The sequence below is a fragment of the Spea bombifrons genome, chromosome 2, assembly GCF_027358695.1.
Source record: "Spea bombifrons isolate aSpeBom1 chromosome 2, aSpeBom1.2.pri, whole genome shotgun sequence".
Lineage (NCBI taxonomy): Eukaryota > Metazoa > Chordata > Amphibia > Anura > Pelobatidae > Spea > Spea bombifrons.
The window spans coordinates 82,783,466-82,800,157 of record NC_071088.1 but is presented as its reverse complement, the minus strand read 5'-3'; positions in this window follow the sequence as shown (position 1 = coordinate 82,800,157).

The following is a 16,692-nucleotide window of genomic DNA, read 5'->3' as shown; positions in this document are numbered from 1 at the left end:
GTCAGTGTGTTGTCTGTGCAGTTACTGCTCCTTGTCAAGGTGTTTGGTAGGCAGAAGGCAGGTAGGCTCTTAATGGTTGCCCTTGTGGCTGTGTGTGGAGGCGCAGGGAGAAGGAAAGCCGGACCGGGGCCGGACTTTGGACATGCCTGCTTTAGAGAGACTAACTGCCGTTAGTCCACTACAGTCTGTCCTGGTTTTCCAAGCTAGTCCCTGCCAGCAGCATCCGGCCACTCTGCCTTTAGGTACTGGGCCCCTCCACCCTACGATCACCCCAACTCATTTTCTGCCTGCATATATTAGGAAAGATGTGTTGGAAGGGATAAACGGGAACTTAGCTCCCTTTTTGATTGCCACGCACGATGTGGTAATAAATCATATGCTTGTGTAGAGGTATTAGTGGTTCTCAAGGCTTAGTATCATAGGCTGAAACTCTCTAGTCTGGAGTTCGTTCTGGCTTTCAGTCTGACATTCCTGACATTCCCTCCTTGTTCTCTTCCCACCTGATAAAAGCAGCATTAACGGGGTTACAGAAGTTACAACGGCCATCACTCATTAGACTACCTATTTATAGCAACCAGGTTCAGGGCATCTCTTCCATGCTCAGTAGTTCTCCATTTGGGGTGCTGCAGAGCCTGGTTCTCAAGGCAGTCCTCTTTATCGGCTTTTTTTTGGCACCTGGGTAGGTGGAACTCGGCGTGTTATATTAGACACATTCAGGATCCACAGAAGGAAATGGCTATTGCATTTTCCAAACTTGTTGAGTGATTACTCCTGTTTTATAGTCTTGAATCAATGTTTTCACCTTTTTGGCCTACCAACCATCATGATCTCGGCACACCTCAGATCATATCTGTCTTCTTTACATCTGTTTACCGTTTCTGTCCTCGCCTCCCATTGACTCTGCTTCCCCAGACTCCGTACACAAGTGATTATTAAGGGGTTAATAATACTCTGTGGGAACTTTAATATGCATTCTTCTAAAAGAAAAAAAGATAATTAACAAATGCTAGCCCTAGAAGCTGCAGTCCTGCTCCTGCAGCTCCCCTCCTCTTCCCTGGCGTGGCACTTCAAGCAGCCAATCAGTGGCAGGATAGTGCTCTTATTGAAATCAACACGTGTACTTGCTGCAGGTGTGCGTAGACGTCTAAATAGACATCTGGCTGTGGCTGTGACTACTGGCAAACATATTGCGTGCACGGAGATGTGTTCAGCCAAATGCATCTACTACACACAAGTAACTGGGGAGTGGGGGAAGGGCAAATGCATATAGAGGATATTGCAGAATATTCCCATGTATTTACAAAACAACCAGCATGAAATTTTAAAAAGACCACACAGCTATCATATGCATTTAAGTACATATGATGGCTAGAGTGTCCCTTTAAAGGACTATATAAACAAAATACATAGATTAAAAAAATATAGCCTTTAGTACTTTATTGTGCAGTATGTGTGTACCAAAAAGGTAAATCTAGTAAAATAAGAAACAACACACCATATTCCCATCAATATTGCGGTATTATTATCAAAGGGGATCGTGTGCAGTCCATTGCAGTACCAACTTCAGCTTTCTAAACTACACATAATCATAAAAACATTTTTTTTGTTAATACCCTCCAACTTGATCATGTTTTCTATAAGAGCTAGTCTCAGTTGGAAATGTCTTGGTCACAATGTGCACACTTGAGATACACCTTTGGAGTTTAACTGAATTTTTATAGTGAGACATCCAGCTGGGAGTGAATTGACATGAATGTGGATGGGAGGTTGAATCTTTGCAGGAGAGGTCAGATTCATTATTTGTGAAGTTCACTTACTACTGACACAATGGTAGCAGAATTATAGAGATGGCTGATGATATAGCAAGAGAGAACAATGCAAATAAAATAACCTTTTAATAGGTTCTGGTCCATTACAAAGAACTCATAGAGTGCAGTTTTTCACAGATCCTCGCCATAGGAGAAGGACATGAAAGGAAGGAGTGAATAGAGGTAGAGGAAAAAAAATCACCAAGTTGTATTTCAAAGCATGGCTGAATAATATGCTTTTCTTCAATTGATTTTATTTAAAGGAAAGGAAATGAAATGTGTATGGATACATGCAAATATATATATATATATATATATATAAATAAATAAACCTAATATATATTTAGGGGGGTGGGATGTATGTATATGTGTTTGTATATATGTATATGAGCATGGATGTGCAATCGTGTGTGTCTGTGAGCATGGATGTGTAATCGTGTGTGTGTGTGTGTGTGTGTGTGTGGGCATGGATGTGTAATTGTGTGTGTGTGACAGAGACAGAGCACAGATGTGTAATTGTGTGCATGTATGTGTAAGTGAGGGGAGATGGAGTGTGTGTTAATGAGTATGAGTAAGTGTGTGTAATTTGTGTAAGTGTGTTTACATATGTGTGCCAGAGTGTATGTTGTAAGCGGGGCAAAGAAGGCACAGACAAGTTGTCTGGGGGCAATGATGGCACAGACCAGCTGTTGAAGCTGGGGGCCCTGGGGCAATTTTTGTGGTTTCTAGTTTTTGTGGTTTCTAGTTACACCCCTGCCTACCCATTAACATCATGGACCATAGGAGTGGAATAGATGTTTGTCCATTGAATTTGCTGTTGATTCTTAGCAAAAAAAACTGCTACAGTTTGACGTAGTATGGGGCATTTCATGTGATAATGAGTTTTCTATTCATGGATAAGTCAAGCCCACGGTGTACGCACTGTACCGGGGAAGGGGACCCGATGTCTCCTCACTGATCGTCGAGGCAACAGGTGGTCATAAGCAGGCATCAAACTTATCATGGGAAAAAACAGGTAAGTGACCTGAGGGTTATTCTTACTAGTCTCCAAGCTGTAGAACATTTATATGGGCCTGATTGTGTAATATTCAATAGTCTCGTGTTTTCTTAGTCACTTACCATTGTTGTTTTACTTCATGTTGTTTGGAGCTGAGGGGCTACATGGGATGCTGGAGAGTCCATTTAAAAAAAAAAATATAGTGTTTCTTAGTTTATGCATAACTATTATTTTATTTCTTTTAACTCCTTAAAACCTTCATGAGGTTCCATGCCATCATGAAAAATGTGGTCCAAAAACCTATCGTGATGGCAAAATCCTGCCCCCTTGCAATGCGCACCGGCTTCTGATGCTAAACGCCAGAATATGAAGTCACATTCCGGATCTCAACACTGAAGCCATGCCTAGCACTTTTATTCAGATGACAGAAGAGGAGGAGGAGGAAGAAGAAGAGGAGGAGGAAGAGGAGCTATGGAAAAGGGACATTGGTATGGAGACATTGTGAGAGTGAGAGAAAGCATGAGTGCAAGTGTGATGGCATTTATGTTGTACCTCTCTCCCGTGTCAAAAAGTGTGAGTGAGAGTGATGCTGTACTCCCATGCACAATGCTACCCAGCGGTTCCTGCTTCATTATTTTACTGTATTATTCATACTAGTCTATAGATCTAAAAACAGTATAAAAAATTGAAAAGAAAGCTCTATCTGTCCTTGAATTAAACAATATATAACTTGCGTGGGTGCAGGAAAAATGCTTATCATTGTTAAGGAAACATTGTAAAAATGCTGAAAAAGGGGTATGTTTTGGGGCACAAAACACCCTCAGTAAAGAAGGGTATAAGATTGAGGCCCCAATAAATCATTTGCTAAGCAACTAGGCTGGCTTATGTACTAACTGTTGTAAATTACCTTGTTTCTCTTTAGAACCGTTTTTCAAATAATTTTTCGAGTAATTTTAATAATATGCTAATCAAACATATAAAATACCGATATTCTCATATACTAAAGCATATTTACATTTAATTTAGTTGATACTTACTAAACGAGTGTTCCCAATATTTTTACAACAATGTGAAATTGCCATTCCTAGTGAAACATAACAAATTCTTATTAACAATTTTGTATTGCATTGCTAGCAAAATTGGCATGAGCCAGGGGTGCATTAAAGCTGGAGTGTGCAGGGCTGTTAAATATTTAAATCCCTTGACTTTTAATGCATTAAAAAAGGCCTACCTCAGAGACAAGCTGGTAAAAATACCTATAATAGCTATAAGGACCATTCTTGTTTGCATGAATCACTGCAATCAGGAATATTTTGGAAAGGGTAAATAGAAAACACTGGTGACCGGGTTCAACGACACCTGTCAAACATCTGTGCATGACTGTGTGTATGCTTTCACAAGGCTTTCATTGCTGAATAGTTCCTCGTTATTAGTATGGAAGCCTGTTATAGAGACTAAGGTATTAGCACAAATGGCATGACTTAGATGCTGTATCTGTGAAACTTGGAATTAAGTTTAATACAGACCTTTTTAGCTATTTTCATTAAACTTTTTACTGTAGATAAAGTCATATAATAAATTATGTTGATGCCAGCAAGAAAATGGATATGATGACCATGTATCCTGAAACATTTCTCTAACAGATTCAGCAATATCTTGAAAGTGTTTGGGAAGTTCTAGATAAATGTCTTATGCCTTCCTTGTTGAGTCCAGGAACTCCAGACAGTATTAATCTGTGACTGAAAGTAGGGAGAGAATATGACATGACATGACATCCGTTAGTTGTCATTGGATGTTTGTATCTATATCTCCATACTAGTAATGCTTTGTTATTGATGCATGAATGTGATTACTTCTCAAAATCACTTAAAAAAAATAATTACATTTGGCCATTTTGGAAGAAGTTTTGCGAAATAAAACTAAGAAAGACAAAGGCAACTCTTCTTTGCAGAGAATGATTTTCAAAAGGTACCAAAATAGAATCAAAGCATGAACCAACTAATTGCAGGATCCCCCAATTAAACTGTCAAGCTGTCTGTTCTACAATTTAAGCATTACTTTGTGATGACAGAGCTTCCAACTATTCAAAACACAAAGTTTAAGAAGATCTTGCTCCCCTTTTTAATAAGGTAAAATTATGTAACTGAATCAATGAGAACAATTTTGCTTACCTCATATCCTACACCAGTGATGGTGAACCTATGGCACATGTGCCACAATGGACACGCCAAGGCCTCTGTCATGGCAGGCAGCCAGGTTGCATGTAGAATGTTTATCTTCTCATGTATAATTTTATCTTACGAGAGAACAATGAGGAGGACGGAGGGTTGGGGACCAACATAGTATGTTGTATGTTAAAATTTGCTAGCTAAATATTATAACCTTAGTAAAATGAGTTTAAAAAATCGGCTTAAAATAAATGGACCGGTAACTGCTCCATCACGAAGAGCTGGGTATTCATTCTATGCTCTGGGATATGATGTCATATACAGAAGTTTAGCACTGAAGCCCTGTGCACCAGGGATCACTGAGACCTGCACAAACAGACCTCCAACCTCTGGAATAAAGAACGGTAAGAAAGACAGAAAAAAAGAGATAGCGGAGAGATAGAAGAGGGATTGAAAGCGAGATAGGAAGGGGAGATATAATGAGAAGAGATGGGGAGAACATTATGTTTAGCATTTCTTTTCTCTACATTGCACCCATCCTATTCAAATTAAATGCATATACACATTTAGATTAAACAGTATGTAATATATGTAACATGCATGAAACCCATGTGCTTCTGCCACTGCTATATTAGAAAAATAGGGTTAAACATAATGCAGATTTTCTTCAAATTGCTGCATTTATATATAAATTTGTACTGAACAAACTTCCTTTCCATGTATAATGTGCAGCGTTGGCACTTGATGTCTGCAACTTTCTTTTCATGTACAAAATTGGGCACTCTGACCCAAAACCTTTGCCATTACTGTCCTACTCCTAGTGGTTGAGGAGCATGAGTATTTATTGTCGATTCACTACAAAATTGTGTAAAGAGGTCCTAGTCTTTGTCCTAGTCTTAATAATTTTATAGTTTAAGGAACCGGTTACTATAATTCCATGAAGTAGTAATGATTACACATACATGCTTCAAAGAAACCAGTTTACCTATCCCAAATACTCACCTTCCCTTTTGTATGAATGTCGTTATTATTCCTTCATATGAATACATTCTACCTCCCAAAAGCCTTTTCCTGCCCTAATCAAGGCAGTTGGCTTAAAACAGTCAGTCAAAGCTTTAAGTGAGGAGATAATCCGGCGAAAAGTCCCAACAATATCTACTATATTGAGGTGGGGGGATTTGTAATAACAATACTTCCGCAAACTCTCTTGCTAACTACCCCTCTAGTGAATAAACCCTAACACATATGTGGTTTAACACAACATACTACTCAGCCCTATCCATATAGAAAGCATACAGGTGTGATGCAAGTAGCGCTAGATCAGAAACCCTGGTTCTCAAAACAGCCCCAAGGATCACCAAAAGCCCTTTGTCTTATGACCCACTCCCCTTCACCATTGCTTCAGACTCCATCAAATCCCTTTTGGTCTGGTTCGGCAGAGATGGCACAGCCCTGAAGAGCTGATTCTGGTTTCGCGCAACTTGGGCCCCCGTTAGAGCCATCGTTGACAATCCCCTCAACTAGAGGTGTCACGACTGCCATATTATTGTTTTTACGCCCCTGGACAGTTCCCTTTTCTGTTTTACTGCTTTTGCTACTGTTGCATCTTTGTATATGCTGCAGACTAACGTGTAAATGATTGTTGGTGCCGCAACACAGTAAAGTACCTACAAATGTGTGTTTATGAAAAGTGTTGATTGCCTGTATGACAAAAGCTGTCTAAATTTGTGTTCTGCTCTGCATTGTAGCATGTCTTATACATGAAATGTATGTCTAGTCTATGACTAGAGCCCTTTGTACATATCCCTACTGGAATATTGCTTGAAAAAAAGACTGTCTATCTGGCAAACAGACCTGTGGGCCGGTGGCATGCGTCACTTCATTTTGTTGCTGCTTGTTTGGCAGATCTGGTGTGGCTGCGATCTGGATACACATAGCTTCATGGTCCAATAGTGCAAGTGTCATATGACGGCCACTAGCTCAAAAATGCAAGAGCTGCTTATTTTCCCCCAATCTGGCCCTGGGCAGGGCTGTTTCTCATATATATCAAAAAGGCATAGGAATGCCACTGGCTCCTCAATATTCATAAATTTGAGCATCCCCGGGAACAATGAATCAGTCCCACCTTTGTCAAAATGTATAGGAGTCAGGTTTAATTAATCTATGTTAATAAAGTAATATTGTTACCGAGTTATAAAATCCGATTGTAGCCTCGTTGTAAGTTAACATAAAGCAAGATACTTTTATTAACAAAGACCCAGAACACTACTTAGTATATTCCAAAAACATGATTAAAGACTATAATAATGTAATGTACAAAACACAAGGAGAATTCTGCTTAGTATCGCTGACAAGCTCATCCTCACAAATCACTAAAGCAGAATATTACGTTCGGCACCAATCTGCAGAAAGAGCTTGTGGGGGTTTAAAGACATTTCTCTGAAACAAATCTCTGCGTTTGTTGTTCAGAAGCAGAATAACTAGGACAACCAAATACTTTCTTTTCCAGTCCTTTGATAAATAGATGTGATTATTTCACTTTCACCACTCACAGTCCTGCTGGGTTTTCTCCAGACTGCTCCAGCGTGAGGAGGCAATTAATTTTAAAGCGCAAAAGAACCATTCAGTGTAAGGAGTGCTGAACATTTTATAGAAACTGTCAGCTATCAGAAAGCATGGAGAATTTCATAAAGCTAAAGCAATGTATGAGTATATACGGCAGTTTATTAAACGCTATATCCATTGATGCATATGATAGCTGAGAGATCCCTTTAAATTTACATGATGTCCCCCGTTGCAAATGCCTGGGGGGATTCTACAGAACCCCCAAATACGTTTGCCCCTTTCACTGCCCCCCAGCTTCAAAAGTATTGATTTCAATGGGAGACGTTTACAAGAATCCTTGGACCACAGAGGGGGTGAGAAGATGCAGCTCCAGTTTATATTACTTTTTACTTTTTTACTAGACTATACAAAGTACGTTCATATCCATTGTTTGGAGACACGTGAGTGTCCCTTTTAAGTTCATTATTTAAATTGTAGTCCTGCCTCCCCCTCAACAACTTCCACATGCCTCTACATTCAAAACTCTCTATAGAGAGAATGGCTCACCCCTTTGCTTATGTTAGTAGACTAATCTATCCACCAGTTGCCTGTACCAACAAAATGATCTCCAACGATATTCTGCACAACCCAATTTTAAATCCAATGCATAAAATCCACTGGCATTCCAGATTTTGTTTTTCTTCATAAGAATTGTGAGAATCTGTATTTTTTCACCACCTAAAAGGTAAATGTATTTGTGTAGGATGCAAGTTTATGTAGAAAGAAATAAATAAAAAAATTAAAAAAAAAACAGTACACAGTAAACTCTTTAATTTTCATTTTATTAGTATTTTTTTTACTATTATGGTACAAAAGCATGCAAAAAATAGCATCTCTATGAATGGTACATATTTACATGTAACAGATCTGTTACTTGAATGAGTGCATATATATATCATGCATCAGTTTCTGTTCAATTACATACAGATGTTGCAGCTCACAGCTAACATGTATGACACACACTTAAATAGACAGGCATATAAATTAGATTGAAACACAAGCAGAAAAGCTGTAGAATTTTAGTTACAATGTACATCTCCTTTACACATTGTTCACAAGACATATTTTGATTTTACACTTTTTTTTCCAGAGTTCTACTTGAGCCCCTGCCATAGAGTGATCAGGACACCCATTTTATTGGGGACACTAATAAAAATACTGATAGCAGTCAATTTTACTCTAGCGTCTCCAGGAAAAGCAACTGATGGGCACTCACACCAGCACCTTTGTCTATGGGTGAGGGAGCTTCTAGCTCGACCCATTGCCCATCAAGCGCTGCCCACTCCCCGGATGGCTCTGTATTTTTATTACCCTAACTCTGCCCATGCAGTGAAGGCCTTCACACTGGCAAAATTCTAATGTCGGCGGTCCCTAGGGCTCACTTTCATATAGTTCCGTGTATGCAACTAAGGCATTCATGACAGTCTGTACCAGATATCTAAAAAAAAAAAAAAAAACACACTATGTATATTTTTTCTTACCTACTTTTTGCACCAATGCTTGTAATTCAACAATATATATACTGCTTTCCAAAGTGTTCCCAGTTAAAGTGGGGGTCTGCTCTGCCTTTTACTGGACACCATGTAAGCTTTACAATGCCAAACTAGTATAATATAAGCAATTCTCCATTTCCCCAAAGGTCTAATTACCAACCCTTTTAAATTTTAATATCCAGAAATATCTGCATTTCTAGCTATATTTATGCTTAATGTTTAAAGTACTCCAAAGTGATATTTAATGAATCAGATATTTCCATAACTATGGAACCATTATTTATTGCTTGTTACCAGTTACAGCTATCTGTATATGCACCTACACTCATGATGTATATAAATGTCAACATCTAGCATAAACAGATCTTAACAGTCATTTTAATGGTAGATGATTTAAGGGTTTCTTATATATGTGCAGGTAGATCATGCAGCCTGTCCTTGTGAAATGGTTTAACAAACAGCATTTGGAAAGAGTTGTGTGTATGTAATCTCAGCAGCAGGCTTGGACTGGCCATCTGACATACCAGGCGAATACCCGGTCAGCCGTTAGCACCTTACACTTATTTGGTCTGTTGCTTCGGCTGTGTGAATATGACAATGTATCAGCTGGCAGCTTCTTAAAGTGCCAGGGCAGCTTAGTCATTCACAACCCAGCCCTGTCAGCAGGCATACAAGGCATTGCTAATTTCTGGTAGTAACCTTGGGTATTCAGTATTTACACACTGTACTACTCTAGGCCTGATCATGGCGAATAACTTATAACTTCAACTCTCTGCCTTTCCTATCACCTCTCCCCTGTGAAGCTCTTCAGTGATGGTCCACAAGAAGTTCAGACCTGTGCTTCCTGCAGAAAGAGATCACTATGGTGTGATTCCTCATTTTGCATGTTATGCTTGCTCCTGTCTCACAGTGCAGACACATAACATCATAATACACAAAAAAGCAAGGAAGAACACCATTAAAATCTGTACCCGTTGAAAGAGGCTCAGATCTCTGGCTCCTCTTTATCAGGTACCTGTTGACCTAAGCACATGTCTCATGACACTGAAAACCCATGCTGCTTGCTGTGGATTTTTTTTAAAGATGCTGTTCCACCTACTCTGATGAATTTAACAGTTTGTAACTAAAGAAAGGATTAATAACACAATTCAATGCTGAATCCCTAAACATTTCTCTCAAATAATTTTTCAAATCATATAGAAAGTTGGCTCGGTCATAAATAAACATTTATGAAGGCTTCTTACAGTTTCTGTTTTTATTTGGTTAAACCTTCACAGCAAACAATAAAATGACATATCTGTAAAGTGTATTTCCGTAACATGCCAAAAAGCACACTTGATGTTTCCTTTTTTCTTAATGGAATAGCACCCTTAATCTTGCAAACCCACCTAATATACTTTAATAAATGTTATTTAGCCCTGCTCTTAAAATTAAGCTAATATAGTTAATAATTATGCAAATATTTTCTGAGAAACAGAGGGTCAGATCGATGTTTTTTTGTTCAGCCTTTTTTTATGTGTAATTACTTTTCTCTCTATGGGATTTGAGCTCTAATTTTCATCACAAAGACACATAGTATACACATTAAGTATTTCATATAGTTTAAGCCCTTTTCACTGAATAAGGAGTCTATTCTGCATAGAGAAAATAACGATTGAATAGTGTAATGAAGAGAAATTGGTACTGTCAGTCATGGCTGGTAAGTAGGTCAATTCTTAATTTGCTAATTAAAGATTTAGATGCCATCAACCCCCCCCCATACCTGGATTTAAATGAAACAGGATTACTTACCACTCACAGAAGGCTCTGCAAACTGTATGCAACTAGTTTTGTGTTTCATATTATTTAAACAGAAACAATAATAATGGAATAACATTTCCATGTCTGGGAGCGAGAAGCATATTGCTAAAAATATTCAAATGTCTGCTAAACCACTTAAAAAACACAGCTGTATGGATGGAGTGTGGATGGAGGCAAAAAGATCTCCCCACTCCCCTACTTGACCACAAGGTAGAGAAGTAGCAGCAGTAGCTGGACTTCGTATAAAGTATTAGTGTCAGCTTCATGGAACCCATAAATGGACACAAAGCCATGTCCCTGTCTTATGTAAGATCATTATGGGCAAAAGAAAGATGAGTTTGTAATAATGTTCAGGAATCATACCTATGCCTATCTCAAATCTATCCTAAGAGATTTGCGCTATACAAGACACAATTTTAGTTATTCATTTGTGGACCATGTCCAACTGAGCAGCCCCATTTTCATCCTCTCGTTTCCACCCTCAAACTTCGAAATGTGAACTCAGAAGAGCACGGCCCTCTGCACATTCATCTTTATTTCCCTGCTTTGCTTATAGTCATTTATAACAAAAAAAGAAAAAAAAGAGTGATAACTATTCAAATAATAAAGGGACAGTGTACTGCTCCAAATAGCCTTCCATCAACTATGGCACTTTCTAAGACGACCCCCCAAAATTTGAATATTAATTTAGGGGGGAAAAAAGCCTGAATATAAGACTACCCTATAGGAAAAAAGGTTTAACTAGTAAATATTAATTTACATGTAAACTATTTTTTCATATTTAATAAAAACTATGATTTCCTTTTATTTTCCACTCTGCCCCAGTTATGCACATCTGGCCCCCCAAATATGACTTATACCCCCCTTATATGCCACTCTGCCCCCCAGAAATGCCTTATACCTCCTATATGCCACTCCATCTCCCTGATATGCCTTAGAAACCCCTATATGCCCCTTATATGCCACTCAAACCATTGAACCCCCCATTCCACTCTTACCAGTGCTTTCCTTTACTTGTGACCCATGCTTCAGACTCCCTGGTGTTTAGTTGGGTAGCTGGTGGAGGTCTGTGCAGACCTGCGTTGGTGCTGGCCATTACTTCTGACAGGGCTTCTATGACTGAGCGCCGGCATCACATGACCTTCCGGTGCTCCACCACAGCAGTGGAAGTTGTCTGTGCGCATCCCACAAACGTTCACTGGCTGTGGGATGCGCACAGACAACCTCAGCTGCCAGAGAGGAGGATCCAGGTCCCCTGCAGCGCTGCGGGGGATCTGGATCTTAGTCTTGTAGTCAGACCTCTATTTGAGGTCTGATTAGAAGACAACCTCGAATATAAGATGAGGGATATTTTTCAGGGAATTTGCTCTGAAAAAAACCTTGTCTTATAATTTAGCAAATATGGTAATATGCATTTTTACCTGCAGGAAAAAAATATCTACAGATGTCCCATCCTACTCCTTCCATCTTCAATTTGGTCCAGCCTTGGCAGCCAGTCACTGGCAGGAAAACACATCCTTAGGACTTTAGCTGGAGTGTATCTTTAATATGGAATCTAACCCAAAAAATGTATTCTGTTATTGCCGGCTTCTAATTTCCTATTTGCATTTAGGCCATTACACTGAATTATACTGAACTCTCCTACATTGTAAGAAATGGAATATAAATGTTTATATTGTATGCATGATCACATGGATGAACACCTTACATTGATAATTGCTTCAATTTACTACAGTGGCATTTTAAGTTTCTGTCATTTTATAACTCCTTCCTTGCTTGTGAGAGAAGTAGAGGGAAGCATAACAATGTTTTTTTTTGCAAAGATGTCTCATACCAATAAGTATATGTGTCTCTTTCTGTAGACTTAATGAGACACTGAATGAAAAGTTTCATGTTTCTGCTACTGTTTTTATCATATTTTTCCTGTTTTTACTCTGTTCAGTGCATAAAGCTTATTTTGCCTTATTATGGAAACAGAGAAATAAAACTATATTTCTTCTTCCCTTAGACTTCCCTTTCCATACGGAACTCCACACTCGGAGTGCTTCTAGGATACTAAACAGATAAAAATAAAAAATAGATGTTATAGATGGATAGACATTGTTAAGAGACTAAGCAAATGCAGAAAAGAGGTTGTATGCTGGGGTTTATCTGCCTGGTATTTATTTTATACATACCCGTATTGAGATAGTTTTAACATATGGTCAGCACTACTGTGGATCTGTGTGTGTTACAATAACAAACTGCATGAAGCTATACGTGCTTGAATCGTTGTATTTCTAGGAAACTGTACTATTAAGACACTCGTGTGACTCTGAGAATCCCTGTGCTGCACTTGTGAATACTGCAGGGAGACATTGAAGCACATTGTGTGCGCTCTCCCTGGTTACCACCTCGTGGGAGAGTAATCTCTTCTGAGATATCAAAAGATTACAGCTAGATGTTGTTTATACCTCAGGCACACAGGATTTTGCCTGAAACAGTCAGGCAGCTTAGATAATAAACTCTCAGCCTACTGACAAGAAATGTACTTTATTTGTTCTAGGGAAACTTAAATGCTTATGATAGCTGAGTGGTCCCTTTAAATGTTTGAGTTGTCCCCACTGCAGGCCACAACCCCAAAGTCCCCACTGTATACTATAACCAAAGGTTTGATAGCTGGGACAGTAAATCGCATTTCTCAGCCCCATATCAATATGCATTATGAATGGACAGCTTCAATGGGCTAGTTAAGGTTGGGTTCGTAGTGCATAGTGATGTCAGCATATCTGGGACCTCTCTGTATTTCACAGGTCACAGGTATTTCACCCCCCAATTGACGATGTCAGCCCCGCCTACCAATGTCATCGACCTCCCCAAAGGGGGAGGGGGCCTGGAAGTTTCCAGGCATAGATTTTAGGGATGTTGAAATCCTAAATCTTATTGTATTAAAAAAAAGTAGTATTATAAAGCACAGGTTTTTTTTACATTAAGTGCACCATAAGTTACTATGGTACATGCTTTATATTGCAAGGTATTGTAAAAATGAAGACATATACAGATGGCTGGGAAAGAGCAAAACAGGAAGCTACTGAATGTTTGCGTAGCAGGGAGTTTTCATTACACAATGATTTCTCAGAATAAGACACAAAAAATGCACCAGAAGCACCGTTCACTCAAGTGTTTCACAGATGCTTAAGAGTTCTGGCTATAGGGTAAAGTGAACTCTTAACTGCTTCCAAAAGCCAAACTTCAAAGCATCTTACAAACAATATCATAAATATATAATGCATTGTCCTCTTCACTCCACAGACCAGATAGTTAGCGTGGTTTATTCACAAGAATCAGCTTTTCAGTCTTTCACAGGAGGCAAAGAATGACAAAAAGTCTCCTGTGAGAGAATGAAAAGTAGTTTTTTGTGTATAAATCATGCTAAACCTTTTAAATCAAACCTTGAGAGTGCTTACTATTTGGATTGTGTGTGTGTATATCACAAAATTATAGAAACCTCTGCCTCCACAAAAATCCAGAAAAGTTATTTTTTTGGTCAATATATAATAATAGGATATTTTAACTAAAAGTCCAGATTATCAAAATTCTAGAAATTAATTTGGCCTTATATTTCACAATTTTGTATTGCTAACTGGCGACTGTGTCAGTGAACACCATTCACATTTTATTTAAAATATAGCAGCATAAAAAAAAAAAGGCCGGTCACACTGGTTTACAAATCTTGGCCATTCAGTGGTAAAATCTTACTGTTTCTGGCTTGCAAAACTTGCAAAAAAGAATGCTCTATGAGCATTTAAAATCATAAATTTGATTAAAGAACAAAATGAAAAAGGAGTTAGTAATATAATCAAGCAAAGTATTACATTGTGTTATTTTTCTTCCCTTATATGTACCTACGCCCCATACAATTTTGGTTTATTTATAAAGTTTTACAAATACCTTGCTGTATTATTATTTACGATGTATCAAAATATATTTCTTATTTGTTTAACCCCTTCAATCCCAGGGGTTTTTGGTACCTCAAAGCCCAGAGCAATTTTGCCATTTTTGGGGTATGTCGGTTTAGCGATGATTCTCCTTTCCTGTGAATAGTTTACCCATATAAACTATATATCGTTTTTTCAAGGAGAGATAGAGCTTTCATTTGATACCATAGTTGGATGATTAGCTGGAAATTTAGAATGAGAAATTTAGTAAAAACTAGCGAAGATTAGAAAATTAAACTAATTTTTTTTTACATTTTCCCTCTGAATCCTCACAAAATTAGGTAAAGTGATGGAAAATCCCCTCCAAGTTTATTAATTCAGGTGTCCTGATTTCAGAAATACCTAATTTATATAGATTTTCCAGACTTTCCCAGCACCAGGGAGCGTTCTATTAGGTGTACAATTTTGTATAATTTTTATGCCTATGGCTTAACGGGTTTGGGGGTTGTGAACGGGGGCAGGAGGGTTATACTGGCTAGATGTTATGCTAGGGCAATGGGAAGTAAGGTTTTTTAATAATTTTTTTATTATCTTTTTTTATATATTTTTTTTTAATTTTTTTTTTATTTTAATTTTTTTACATTTTTTTTTATTTTTTATATATTATTTTTACACAGTAATGGTTAGAGGTCCTCCTAGGGACCTCCTGAACATACCAGTGATGTCACAATGACATCACAGCCCACATTATAATTTTTTTTTGTATTATTTATATTAATATTTTAATGATTTTTTTAATATTATTTTTTAAATGACTAACCGTTTTTTTTTTTTTCTGCTTTTTCTTACAGGACGGGAGGGGGAGTGAGAGAGATGGTCTCTCACTCCCCTCCCCGCGATCCCCCTGCACCGATCACACTGTGATCTCTATGCAGGTCCTCACAGACCTGCATAGAGATCGCAGCGTCTCTGTGCCTCATCGGAGGGCAGGATATCCCCGCAGGGGATATCCTGTCCTCCGATGACCTTCCGGGTTACGTCAGCAGTGACGTAACCCGGAAGGGAATGCCCGATCGCGCGTTTCAACTGCGCGATCGCGCGATCGGGCACTTTCAACCGTAACAGCTTACCGGCTTTCATGCCGGAAGCTGTTACGGGAGATCGGGCAGCAGAAAGCCGGCAATGCCGGCTTCTGCTGCCAGGGGGGAGTCCAGGCTGTCAAACGACAGCCTGGTCTCCCGTGCAGCGGCAGGGATGTGTCCCTGACGCTGCACGAAAGGCTGGACGTACCGGGACGTCCATAGGGGTTTCTTTGTGGGCGTTTTTTGGACGTCCCGGTACGTCTATAGGGGAACTAAGGGGTTAATTAAAATATGTCGAATCCCTAGATCTTTTTAAGATCAGGGAGACAAACTAGGAACAAATGGCAATTCCAATTAAGTGGTTTTATTCAAGATACATATACAATACATTGATGGGCATATAGGAGTGGACCCAACAAGACAATATATTGGACAGTAAAAAAGTACTTTTTTTTTTTACTAATTTAGGTGGAAATAATGTGACATCTGGTAAATAGCTGGGCTTTATTAGTACATAGCAGTTTTGCCTAGCTCAGACTGGCCATTGGCAAACTGGGCAAAGCCGGTCGTGTGGCAGATCGGGTCCTTCAGTGTGCACATCTGTTCTTAAAGTGCCAGGGCCGCTTTTCTCCCCTAGTCTGGCCCTGGCTATAGCCAACAGTTGCTTGATGTGGGAGGGTCTGGTGGCATTACTAGCTGCTGATGCCTTGAGGGTATTTTGTAACAAGAATCCCATGTGAAGATGAATGACGTTACCAATTTGTTCAAGTGGCTGCTTGTTTCTGTCAATGTGCCATGCATTATTTGCTCATCCTTGGTAACT